The sequence below is a fragment of the Toxorhynchites rutilus genome, chromosome 3 (genome assembly GCF_029784135.1).
Source record: "Toxorhynchites rutilus septentrionalis strain SRP chromosome 3, ASM2978413v1, whole genome shotgun sequence".
In the NCBI taxonomy this organism is placed as follows: domain Eukaryota; kingdom Metazoa; phylum Arthropoda; class Insecta; order Diptera; family Culicidae; genus Toxorhynchites; species Toxorhynchites rutilus.
In genome coordinates this window covers 125155467-125168657 of record NC_073746.1, presented here as the reverse complement: position 1 = coordinate 125168657, position 13191 = coordinate 125155467, and positions in this window count along the sequence as shown.

The following is a 13191-nucleotide window of genomic DNA, read 5'->3' as shown; positions in this document are numbered from 1 at the left end:
TTTTCATGTTAAGTGCTAGAGAATGTGATAATTTACAATAAATGAATGAAAAAAATGATATTTTTTTCAGAAATCTTCATTAAAATTAGTATTGAAGTAGTGTTCGAAATATAAATCAAGTTTCTACACATGATTCAAATTCAGAACACTTCATTTTCAATTGTAAATTTACTGAACTTTAATATTATAAATCATTGAATAATCAAAACCCTGACATTCTTTGGGCTATAGCCTTCATTTTAACATCAATAACAGGTATCGATACAACGTATAATTCATGATACCAAGCATTTGCAAAAAAAAGTCACTGTCAAAACCAGTGATAAAATGTTTGCGTTAGTAGATTCCGTAAAAAACAAGTATCGTTATTTTTTCAATAAAAAGCAAGTACAATAAATAATTACAAAAACCAAAATACAATTTTTGTGAGCATAGCATTTTTCTAAAACAGACTAGCTAATTGGCTTGAATTTGATTATGAAGTTATGATTTTTAAAAAAAGGCATTTTCGCTGTTCGGAATTTGAGACAAAAGTGTTCGGAATATGAGTCAGAGGCAAAAATGGTGTTCGGAATTTGAGACAAATGTGGTTAAACATTTTTTTAGTTTTTTACCATGAATATGTATTTGTAAATCAATTTCATTGCAGTCATGTGAAAAAGAAGGCTCTATTGTACCCAACAATTAAATTAATTTCGCAAAAAAGTACCATTTTGAGTAATGAGAAACTGTTCAATGGCCATCAAAGCTTAAGTGTTCGGAATATGAGACAAAATGGTACTTTTATAAACTTAAAATATTTTTACCGAGCAGAAATTTTGGCTGAACCCCTCCGTCATAAAGGTCTACAGGTCGGACTCGATTATATACAATCGCAAATTCACTTCCATCGTTAATTTTCGAATCCAATACATAATCGAATCACAAAAAAGCTATTTTTCTATTAATGTTTGACATTCAAACATTAATGAAAACATTGTTTTCTTGAGATTCGATTATGTATAAGATTTAAAAATAATTGTTGAAAAAAAATGGTCGACCCTATACAATCGAGTCCGACCTGTATATGGTTTTGAAAATATTAGAATATATTTTTTCATTTTTTCTAGCGTTTCTTTTTAACCACCATTACACACATGTTCCTTCCAATTAGAATGGATACCGATGAATGAAAATATAATTTCAGTTTTGAGGTTTTTTCATTGGTATTCATTTTCATCGGATAGTGTTCCAGAAATTTACTTCACAATTTTACTTTCATTTTGCTTTTAATTTTATTGTAGTCGGATTGCAAAAACAGCTGACAAACTTGCTTTCACGGCACTTCGTTTCAATATTCCCTCCACAGCATCACAGGGCCTTTTCCATGACGAGTTGTGGAAAAATCAATCCCAAATATTCTTACAAGTTGCCCAAATCAAAAACATTCATCTTATGTTTATATTGGCTTCCTGTTCCATCTGAGAAAAAGTAGGACTGCCAATTTATGCTTAACGAGTGCTGAGTCAAAAATAAACCAACATGATTATGTTTAGTAAAATCTGCTATTGCAATAAAACTAGTGAGCTTCAGATCGTTCGATGCTTCGTCTTCAAAATAAACGTAACAGGGCTGAACAGTACATTAAGTGTTTGCCTAATTAAAGCCTTGAATTGCATCCTGTACAAGAATGATTGCAAGAAAAATCACAGATTATTTTTAGATTACTAGCTGACCCAGCAAACTTCGTCCCGCCCAAAAATTGTTTTTTGTTATCAATATCTTCAAACATTTACGTTTTCTTACTACCACTTGCAAATAACAACTCCGTTACATGGAATAAATATTTTATACAGAAAAGCGAAACTTTTTTATTGGTATAGATAGAAGAACATATAGGAGTGCGTTCCATCACATTAAAACCCATTTCCAGTTTCGAACAAAGATCAATTTCGCTAGCGCAAACATCAAAGGAACTAACATCACTTGTCACATATGGGAGTTAAATTTTCCGAATTTTCCCTTTTTCCTTCAGAGTTTTCCGAAAATTTTCAATTGTCATGTTTGGTTGGAATATTTTTGGTTGAAATATGTGTAATATTTTTATGGGACCCTCTCTTCATTCTAGAGGAGGGAGGGGTGTCATACCATCATAGAAACATTCCTCATACCCAAAAACCCTCATATCCCAAATTGTGCTTGATTAGTTCTCAAGTACTGTTGAAGTTGGGGTTTGTGTGCCCCCTGTAATTTGTGTTTCATTTGTATGACAGCTCCTCTTCAGAGAGGGGGTGGAGTGTTCAACCACCATAGAAACATTTATTGTATCCTAAAACCTTCATATGCCTAATTTGGTTCCATTTGCTTGATTAGTTCTCTAGTTATGCAGAAATTTGTGTTTCATTTGTATGGCAGCCCCCCCTTAGAGAGGGAGGTGGAGAGTCTAACCATCATAGAAACATTTATTGCACCCTAAAACCTCAATATGCCTAATTTGGTTTCATTCCCTTGATTGATTCTCGTGTAATGTAGAAACTTGTGTTTCATTTGTATGGAAGCCACCGAATCCTCCCCTAAGATAGGGGGGAGGAGTATCTAACTGCCGTGAAAACGTTTATTGTACCTTAAAACCTCCACATGCCAAAATTGGTTTCATTTGAAATTTGTGTTTCATTTGTATGGCAGCACACCCCCCCCCCTCAGAGAAGGGGATGGAGAGTCCAACCACCATAGAAACATTTATTGCACCTTCAATATGCCTTATTTGGTTTCATTTGCTTGATTAATTCTCGAGTAATGCAGAATTTTATGTTTCATTTGTATGGCAGCCTCCCCTTCGAGAGGGGGGTGGAGAGTCTAACCACCATAGAATCATTTATTGCACCCTTAAACCTCCATATGTCAAATTTCGATTCATTTGCTTGATTTATTCCCGAGTAGTGTAGAAATTTGTGTTTAATTCGTATGGCAGCCCCCCTTAGACAGGGGGGAGGGGTCTCAAACTATCACGAAAACCTTCCCCGGCCCCAAGAACCCCTACATACTAATTTTCATGCTGATCGGTTCAGTAGTTTCCGAGTCCATAAGAATCAGACAGACATACAGACAGAAATCCATTTATATACACATAGATAAAGTCTGCTTCATTTAATATTGGAACAAATTCTTTTGCTCATTGTGGCGCTCCTAGTGGACGGATTTGGAAACTTTTTTCACCCACGTGTCGGGAAATTCATTACCTTTCACCATGTATTTATGTCATAACACCAAACGATAGCATTTTGTAAACAACCGCCATGGAAGCCGAACGGAGAGATAAAATTGTGCACAGTTTTCTTGAAAATCCATTGTTGTCGGCATCTAAGCTAGCTAAACAGCTTAAAATGCCCAGAAATACCGTATGGCGTGTTATCAAGCAGTACAAGGAAACATTGACGACGGCTCGGAAGCCGCATTCGAAGCGTCGGAGTGGAACTGTCGACCGGAAACTGCGTGGGAAAGTCATCAAGGCCGTCAAGAGGAATCCCAATCTTTCAGACCGCGATTTGGCCAATAAGTTCCAGGCCGCTCACAGTACGGTGCGACGAATTCGTCTCCGGGAAGGAATAAGGTCATTCCGAGCCAGCAAACAGCCAAATCGGACGCTGAAGCAGAACAATGTGGCCAGAATCCGTGCTCGAAAATTGTACGACCAAGTGCTGACCAAGTTCGACGGATGTATTCTGATGGACGATGAGACCTACGTGAAGGCGGACTTTGGGCAAATCCCAGGTCAAAAATTTTATTTGGCGACGGCTCGGGGGGATGTACCTGCAAAATTTGAGTTCGTGTTTGCGGATATATTCGCCCGCAAGTACATGATTTGGCAGGGGATATGCAGTTGTGGACAGAAAACCAAAGTCTTTCTCACTGACAAGACAATGACATCAGAAGTCTACAAAAAAGAGTGCCTACAGAAACGGATTCTGCCGTTTATTCGTGAAAACGTTTATTGTACCTTAAAACCTCCACATGCCAAAATTGGTTTCATTTGAAATTTGTGTTTCATTTGTATGGCAGCACACCCCCCCCCCCTCAGAGAAGGGGATGGAGAGTCCAACCACCATAGAAACATTTATTGCACCTTCAATATGCCTTATTTGGTTTCATTTGCTTGATTAATTCTCGAGTAATGCAGAATTTTATGTTTCATTTGTATGGCAGCCTCCCCTTCGAGAGGGGGGTGGAGAGTCTAACCACCATAGAATCATTTATTGCACCCTTAAACCTCCATATGTCAAATTTCGATTCATTTGCTTGATTTATTCCCGAGTAGTGTAGAAATTTGTGTTTAATTCGTATGGCAGCCCCCCTTAGACAGGGGGGAGGGGTCTCAAACTATCACGAAAACCTTTCCCGGCCCCAAGAACCCCTACATACTAATTTTCATGCTGATCGGTTCAGTAGTTTCCGAGTCCATAAGAATCAGACAGACATACAGACAGAAATCCATTTATATACACATAGATAAAGTCTGCTTCATTTAATATTGGAACAAATTCTTTTGCTCATTGTGGCGCTCCTAGTGGACGGATTTGGAAACTTTTTTCACCCACGTGTCGGGAAATTCATTACCTTTCACCATGTATTTATGTCATAACACCAAACGATAGCATTTTGTAAACAACCGCCATGGAAGCCGAACGGAGAGATAAAATTGTGCACAGTTTTCTTGAAAATCCATTGTTGTCGGCATCTAAGCTAGCTAAACAGCTTAAAATGCCCAGAAATACCGTATGGCGTGTTATCAAGCAGTACAAGGAAACATTGACGACGGCTCGGAAGCCGCATTCGAAGCGTCGGAGTGGAACTGTCGACCGGAAACTGCGTGGGAAAGTCATCAAGGCCGTCAAGAGGAATCCCAATCTTTCAGACCGCGATTTGGCCAATAAGTTCCAGGCCGCTCACAGTACGGTGCGACGAATTCGTCTCCGGGAAGGAATAAGGTCATTCCGAGCCAGCAAACAGCCAAATCGGACGCTGAAGCAGAACAATGTGGCCAGAATCCGTGCTCGAAAATTGTATGACCAAGTGCTGACCAAGTTCGACGGATGTATTCTGATGGACGATGAGACCTACGTGAAGGCGGACTTTGGGCAAATCCCAGGTCAAAAATTTTATTTGGCGACGGCTCGGGGGGATGTACCTGCAAAATTTGAGTTCGTGTTTGCGGATATATTCGCCCGCAAGTACATGATTTGGCAGGGGATATGCAGTTGTGGACAGAAAACCAAAGTCTTTCTCACTGACAAGACAATGACATCAGAAGTCTACAAAAAAGAGTGCCTACAGAAACGGATTCTGCCGTTTATTCGTGCCCACGACCGTCCAGTAATGTTTTGGCCGGTCCTCGCAAGCTGCCATTACAGCAAAACGGTTATGGAATGGTACGCAACGAACGGGGTCAGCGTAATACCGAAGGACCTCAACCCCCCAAACTGCCCCCAGTTCCGGCCGATAGAGAAATACTGGGCAATCACGAAGCGGAGGCTTAAGGCAAAGGGAAAACTTGTTAGGAACATGACTCAAATGAAGAACTGGTGGAATCAAATCGCCAAAACGGTGGACGAAAAGGGTGTGCGCCGCCTAATGTGCCGTATTACGGGAAAAGTACGAGAATTTCTTCGAAACAGCAATGAATAATTTTTTTTAATTTTTTTTTATGAAAGAGTAAAGAAAATGCTACATTTGTATGAAAAACAAATTATGAATTCGGTAATAAATGACTGAACTACACGCAATTGTTTGTGTTCCAATATTAAATGAAGCAGACTTTAGATAGATAAGAAATTTTTTATGATCAAATATTAAATATATAGATTTTAAATAATTTTATTATTATTAAAAAAATCTACGCACACAAAAACGGCTGATATCGTCAGTATTTTAAAAAATCACGCATTTATAGATTGCGTTAGTCATAGCTGTTGTGACTCGATGGAGACGTATGGTAAGCTATCAAAATCGATCTTCTGGGACTCAGCCTGAGTGACAATGAATGTATGGAAAAAAAAATCATCATCGAATTCAGAGAACTGTGCAAAATTTCAGCTCAGTCGGACATGATTTAGGGGTGCCTCAAAACGCGCAAAGTTTTGATTTTTTGACCCTCGAAAATCTCCCAAGGGGGGAGTACATGAAATCGGGTTTTCTGAAAAACAACTGCACATCTGTTCGGCTACAAAATCCTGACTCGACAATTTATCTATAGTGCTGTTCAACCCGCCATCCGGATCTGAATCCAGTTGAAAAAACAAAGGAATTCAAAGCTTTAGTGCGATTATAGAAAACAGCCAATGAATTTCACGAATTTGTTTCGCAAATTGTTTTATGTTGGGCTTGTGTCGTGTTTTGAATTATTTTATGAATTTAATTTTCAAATACAGCTGACATTAATTGTGTCATAACAATTTTTACAATCATATACCTGGTTTGCGAGTTGAGCCAGAATTATGTGCGCGGCTATAGATAATAATCACAGTGTACAAGATATGTTCGTATAAAAATATAAGTAAATATAAACATATACTAGAAAATAAATTTAGAGGAGCACCTTGCAACATTTTGATTTTTGAAAAACTGTATCGGTATCTGCATCTGTAAATCATATTTCGGACGCTTGAGGTATATGATGCAGAAAACAGATCTAAACTTTATGCACAATATGCTTTTAAGCTTCCTACTTTGGTACCCATTTGATTGAAAACATAAAAAAATCCTCGAATAAAAAGCTTTTCAAAAAAGCGAATAGGAATCAAATTTCGGATACTCTGTTTGTATGACGATTTCTTGTGGTTTTAAGCACAATTTAGATTTCTGTACAATTACTAATACTATAAAATGATCAAAAATCCGAAAATAACAACGACTTGGCTGGTGTGTGCTGCATCCTTCCATGCATACACAAATGTATTAAAAATTGTGTACAACCATTGATGGCTGGTTAAATTGTAATAGAACTGTAACCAACTGTTTTTTTAATTAGCTTGAAATAATTTTCAACAACCTCTTTTATGATATTTTATATTTTCTCCAAAATGCTTGTCTTTTATTGATGTTTCTTTTAGCTTCATGGTTTAAAATACCGTAAGGCTTATATTGATTCAATGATAATTATATATTTAAATTCAGGTTATTTGTTGTTTAAAGTAACAAAATAATTGAAGGCATCAGATCATGAATCTTGATTCATAATTTTTGTTACATGGTTACATCTATTTTTTCATTATAATTTTGTACCAATTCCTCTTTATTAATTCTTTAATTTTCAGCTTTTTTTGTCTTTTTTCAGTTCTTCAAGTTTTTTTTTCTGATCCATCCGTTCTTCATGCTTTCTCAGCTTAGATAATGTTTGGATTTCTCTTTCTTCCCGTTTCAACTCAGGTTTCCTTTTCCTTTCCTCAAGATTTTTGGCGCTTCGTCATTTCAATCAACTTCTTCGCAGGTTCTACTTCTTTATACAACATATCCCAGGACTCGCTTGTGGCTATTGCAGGAGTAACGTGAGGCTTACTTTTACCACGAGTTGATGAATTACCAGGAATTACCAGGATATACCAGCAACGTTTCTTCTGTTAGAAGTTCATCTAGTTACACATTGTCAACTAATTATTCAGCTTCCCTCATATCTATCTGTTGGTCTGAGGCTGAAAAACATGTGTATCATTTATACAAGATTTCAAAATATTTTGGTGCGTTATATGAATCTACGCTTTGCATATATAATAGGACTGAAAACTCACATTGTAGTATCATCAATTTCATCTGTCCGAAATACGAATCGTAGGGAAAAAGTTCGATTCGAATTTCGGACACTTTATTTTGTAATTTTTTGAAGGAAAATTACATTCTACTTGATTATGTTTTATAGTCAACTACGAAACACTTACCAAGCAATCACAGTAAACTGTTAACGATGATGAGAACTGATGAAACACGGGATAAATTTAAATATTGATGAACGGGTTAATTCTACGTGCTCACGCTAAGCAAACGTCAAACACAAACGATAATGAGTAGTGTTGTCAGATTTTTGCCGATTATGTTAAAATTCAAATGTAGTTTTCATATGAAATGATAGTGAAACCAATGGATTACTATAAGGAAGCAATTGACGAATCGTCTTAGGAGTTGGCAGCACTATCTCAGATAGTAGTGAAACGTTGTGGGTGTAAATACATGGGTCATTTAAGCAACTTTGCATGCTTGAAGTATTCGAAAAAGAATTAGAGTACTTTTTTGAAAAAGACAAATTTTTGTTCCTAATTTTTATTACAGAAATTTATAATTTAAAAACTATGATACCTACAAAATTCTTGTCAAAGGATGTAGGAAATGTAGGAATTTTTTTTAAATTTTGAGTTTTTTCAACTTTTTCTTCGGAAAATCTTAACTTAAAAACTATAAGATCTACAAAAAGTTGGTCGATAGGCGATAGGCACATTTACATGGAAAGAGTTGTTCGAACAACAACTTTTTCATTTTTTTTTCTTTGAAAACATAGTATCAATTCGTTACATTTTTATGTACAAATTATCGCAATTTACATTCTCTGCTAACTTTTCTCTATTTAGAAACATGTCATGAAACTTGTCAAGAACATGTCAAACGTGAGAATTTACACACAAGGAGTCTTCATACAAAATCGACTTTTATTCCAAAAACTATAAAAACTATAGAAAGTTGATGTCTTCGACAAAAGTACATATTTTAACAAGATCTAAAACTTTGTCGAATACAGTATATCGCTATCTTGACTTCAAACAAAATTAGGATAAGTTGTATTTTTTTTTTTTTTCAAAGAATGCATGAAAAAGTTGTTGTTCGAAAAACTTTTCCCCATCTTCCGCTGTATGGACGGCTTGTTGGAAATTGTAAAGGCTATTCATATATATATTTTTGGGAATTTAAAAAAAAAAGTTTTTGAGAAAAATTAATTTTAATTTTTAAAATAACTTTTTTGTCAGCGAAATTTTTTTCCAACAATTTTTGGTATTTTTTTTGTGAAAATTGAAATAATTTCCTACATTTCATCTTTGTGTCATGAATTTTGTAGGTATCATAGTTTTTATAGTATAATTTTTTGTAAAAAATTTAGAAAAAAAAGGCTTTTTCGAAAAAGTAGACTAATTGGTTTTTGAATATTTCAAGTATGCATAGTTGCTTAAATGACCCATGTCTTTACACCCACAACGTTTCACTGCTATCTGAGATGGTGCTGCCAACGGCCAGTCGAGTTGTCATGAAATTCATCAATTGTGATATTATTTTATAGTTATATCATCAGTGGATTTCAAGATATTAGAACAAAGTGTCCGAAATATGATTCAGAACGGTACATCCCATCTTGCGTTTTTATGAAATTCAAGGTTCGTGTTTTAGAATGCTTATCTCTCATATTTTAAACTAGCTGTGTGTAGGATAAGTAGGCAAAAATAACGAGTAGAAAGAAATAAAATCGACTTTTTATTTTTTTTCCAAAGCTTTTGTGGACTAACACATTTTTTTGCTGACTTAGTCAACAAAATTCTTCCTGACTGAGTTAGAATGAGTCAAACGTAAATTCATTTAATCTTCTTAATTCACCTTTCATTTGAGTCGCAAAATGTATTTATAGGGTGTGTCACATCAAATTGCATCACGGAAAAAACGCTGTAGAAATTTTATTTTTAGGAATTATATCTTCAGCTTTCGTTTATAATCAGATAAGAGTGTATAGATCACGTTGGCCATGCTTCACTGTCAATTTTTCGTAAATTTGGAAAAATGTCGTCGAACGAAAAAGAGCGTCGTGAATTAATCCTGTGCACTCATTTCGAGAATCCGGAGTTGTCACATCGGGACATCGGAAAGATGCTGGGAATCGTCCAATCCACGGTCAGCAGAGTACTAAAACGATACTTCGAGAACCTAATCATCGACCGGAAGGTGAAGAACGGCAAAAATGGATGCTCCGTCAGTGAAAAAGATCACAAGCGCGTAGTTAAGCAGTTTAGACGTGATCCGAGAAGTTCGGTCCGGGATGTCGCCAATAAGCTGAATTTGTCAAGTTCATTCGTCCAGCGAACCAAGCAGCGGGAGGGCCTGCGTACATACAAGGTTCAGAAAGCTCCTAACCGCGACGAAAGGCAAAACATGGTGGGGAAGACGCGAGCCCGGAAGCTGTACACCGAAATGCTGACGAAGCCGCATTGCCTGGTAATGGACGACGAAACCTACGTCAAAGCGGACTTTCGTCAGCTGCCGGGCCTGTTGTTCTTCTCCGCAGAGGACCAATTCAGCGTTCCGGAGGAGATTCGCAAGCAGAAACTATCCAAGTTTGCCAAAAAGAACATGGTGTGGCAAGCGATCTGCTCTTGCGGAAAGCGGAGCGCCCCCTTCGTGATGACCGGCATGGTAAACGAGCAGGTTTACCTTAAGGAGTGCCTACAGAAGCGCTTACTACCACTATTGAAGCAGCACGAGGGCCCGACCATCTTCTGGCCGGATCTCGCTTCGTGCCACTATTCAAAGGACGTGTTGGAGTGGTACGAAGCCAACGGGGTCACCTTCGTGCCAAAGGAAATAAACCCGCCCAACGCGCCGGAGCTTCGCCCAATAGAGAAATATTGGGCGATTATGAAGCAGGCCCTCCGGAAGAACCCAAAAGTTGTCAAATCGGAGGCGGACTTCAAGAGAAAATGGATTTCTGTTAAAAAAAAACTACAACCTGACGTTGTACAGAACCTTATGGACGGGGTAAAATGGAAGGTGCGAGCATACGGGCTTGGGCTCGAAGTATGAATAAAAAGAAAATGCCAAAAGTTGTTTAATAGTTTTTATTTTACTGTCTAAAATTTTCAAAAGGATCGGTCTACTGGGCGAATTTCTACAGCGTTTTTTCCGTGATGCAATTTGATGTGACACACCCTTTATAGGTTCTTACATTACAGAGATATTTTTGTTTGACCCATTCGTTTTTGGAGACGAAAATTTAATTTTTTGCACCGCAAATCGAAAGCAGTTTTAAAAACCTCAATAAATACTGTATCAGATTCATTTGAAGACAAAGACGAAATGGTAGTTGTTCAGATACAGGGCATCCTTGCTGAGCTTCTGAAAAATGGATGCACAGTTCTATATGTGATATCAGGATTTATGGGACTCTTTTAAAGTTTACTCGACCTATAGAATATCGTGCGTCTTATTGATGCGCATTATACAAGTTTATGTTAAAATAATTTTGAAAAAAAGAACAAACTTTGATTTTATAAAAAAAACAATTTCACAAATTACCGGAAAATCCAAATTTGAAAAATAATTTCAGTGCAGCAACTGCGACAAATCATTGTCCAATTACAAAGCAAAAAAAGAAACAAATTGGTGCTCATTCATTTTTTGAGCGAATGATCGTGGATTCAATCTCAGGGCACTTCATTGATTGATTATCTTATTGGCTTGCAAAGCATGAGGCAAAATAAATTTTTAATTGAAAGTCTCTGTAGCTTCCAATTGCGAGAGCGAAGTAGGATGAATAATAATTCACGTGTAAGACCAAAACAAGTAAAAGGAATTCTACTCTGGTTTCAACGATTGCAGACCCAAAAGCTGCTAGGCAGGAACTCTGCTTGAATTATTTGTTTCTGTTTTGCAAATGCGAGAAAATGGGCCATTTATGAAACACTGAAAGTGATTCGAAATATTTGACTATTTTTAGATAGTTATTTGAACATCATCATCAAATCCTACGCCCGACTTTCAAATGAGAAAAAATAAATCAGGTTTGTTTTTAATTACGACCATCTATTTCTAATGTTGGAAAGCTTTTTTATTCTGCTATATATTCTATGCATCCAATCGATCGCTGTTTTGCCGTAACATCCAACTCTTACTTCAAAGTGCAGTCGCGATTCTATGCTACAGCGGGAAATCCCGGATTTCCCGGGACTTGCATTCGTTGCATCCTGCCATAGCTTTCCGAACATACCACAATTTAGCACCGAAGCGGATTTGAACTGTACAAGAGCAGAAAGTCTGCACATTGCGCTCCTTGAAATTTCGATCAGAATCCCAAGTGTATATAGTACTCGTATTTGCTCCCTTTTTATTCCTATGTCAGTGTCAATCGATAGATGCTGCATTACATCACTCTGAGGTTACTGTTGTTGTTATGGAATCCAGCACGAAGCAATACTTCGCCACAGATGAGATTGCGCAAAATGGGGATGATTGTTTGGTGAGAAAGATGCTGATAATAAAATATTGAAGGAGATTCTCGTCACGTTCTATCGGAGTGTGTTGTTATCAGTATGTGTGACCGAGAAGTGTGCATATTAAAATCCTTGAAGTCACAGCACTGTCCAAATGGGGGTCTGAAATAAGTATTCCATAAACGTTGCACATTAGATGCATGCAGTAGAATTTTTCAGAATATTGTATGATCAGCGTTAGGAAATCCAGCGAACAAAATGTCGAAAACAATTTTCCGAATTTCGGGTTCACAGTGAAGCTTTGTACATTTCAAATCGAATGTCTGTTATGAGACCGGTAAACACCCCGGATGGGCTTTGCAAATAAACATTCCGGCACCCGCTATGTTCGCTTTCTATCGTTCATATGATGATGTATCGAACATCATTCAACCCTATCAGGTTTCCCAACATATGCCTCACACCATGAAAATGTTGATGTAACTTTTCAAGTGTAGGTCGGAGGTGAAGGAGCTTGTAGTGAAATACAAACATGTACTTATATCCGTGGCTCCTAGCTTTACGATTATGTGTACACTTGAACCCTTCATGATGTGTATTCCACAGATCCCAGGATTCACGACGATAGGAGGGATGTTTTAACCTTTAAACCTTTTTTAATTACAGTCCCTCGACATCACTTATTGTGGTAGGAATAAAACTCACACAGGAACAGGTGAACGATTTTTTTGAGCGAACGAGAACTCGACGTATATGAAAGGAAATTTGTTCAGAAGGAGAAGCAGAAAACATTGAAAGTAACCTGGCATATGACCTCATTATCGAGAAAGTGGACTTTACTCCGCCGAAAATTAATGTATAATGATTCGTCCTCTATTGTTTCTACAATACAGCAAAAAAAAAAATAAATATAAAATTGGAATTGAAGAAACATTTATTTTCATCCTGATTTTTGGAAAAAAGTCATTATTGAAACAAAATTGAT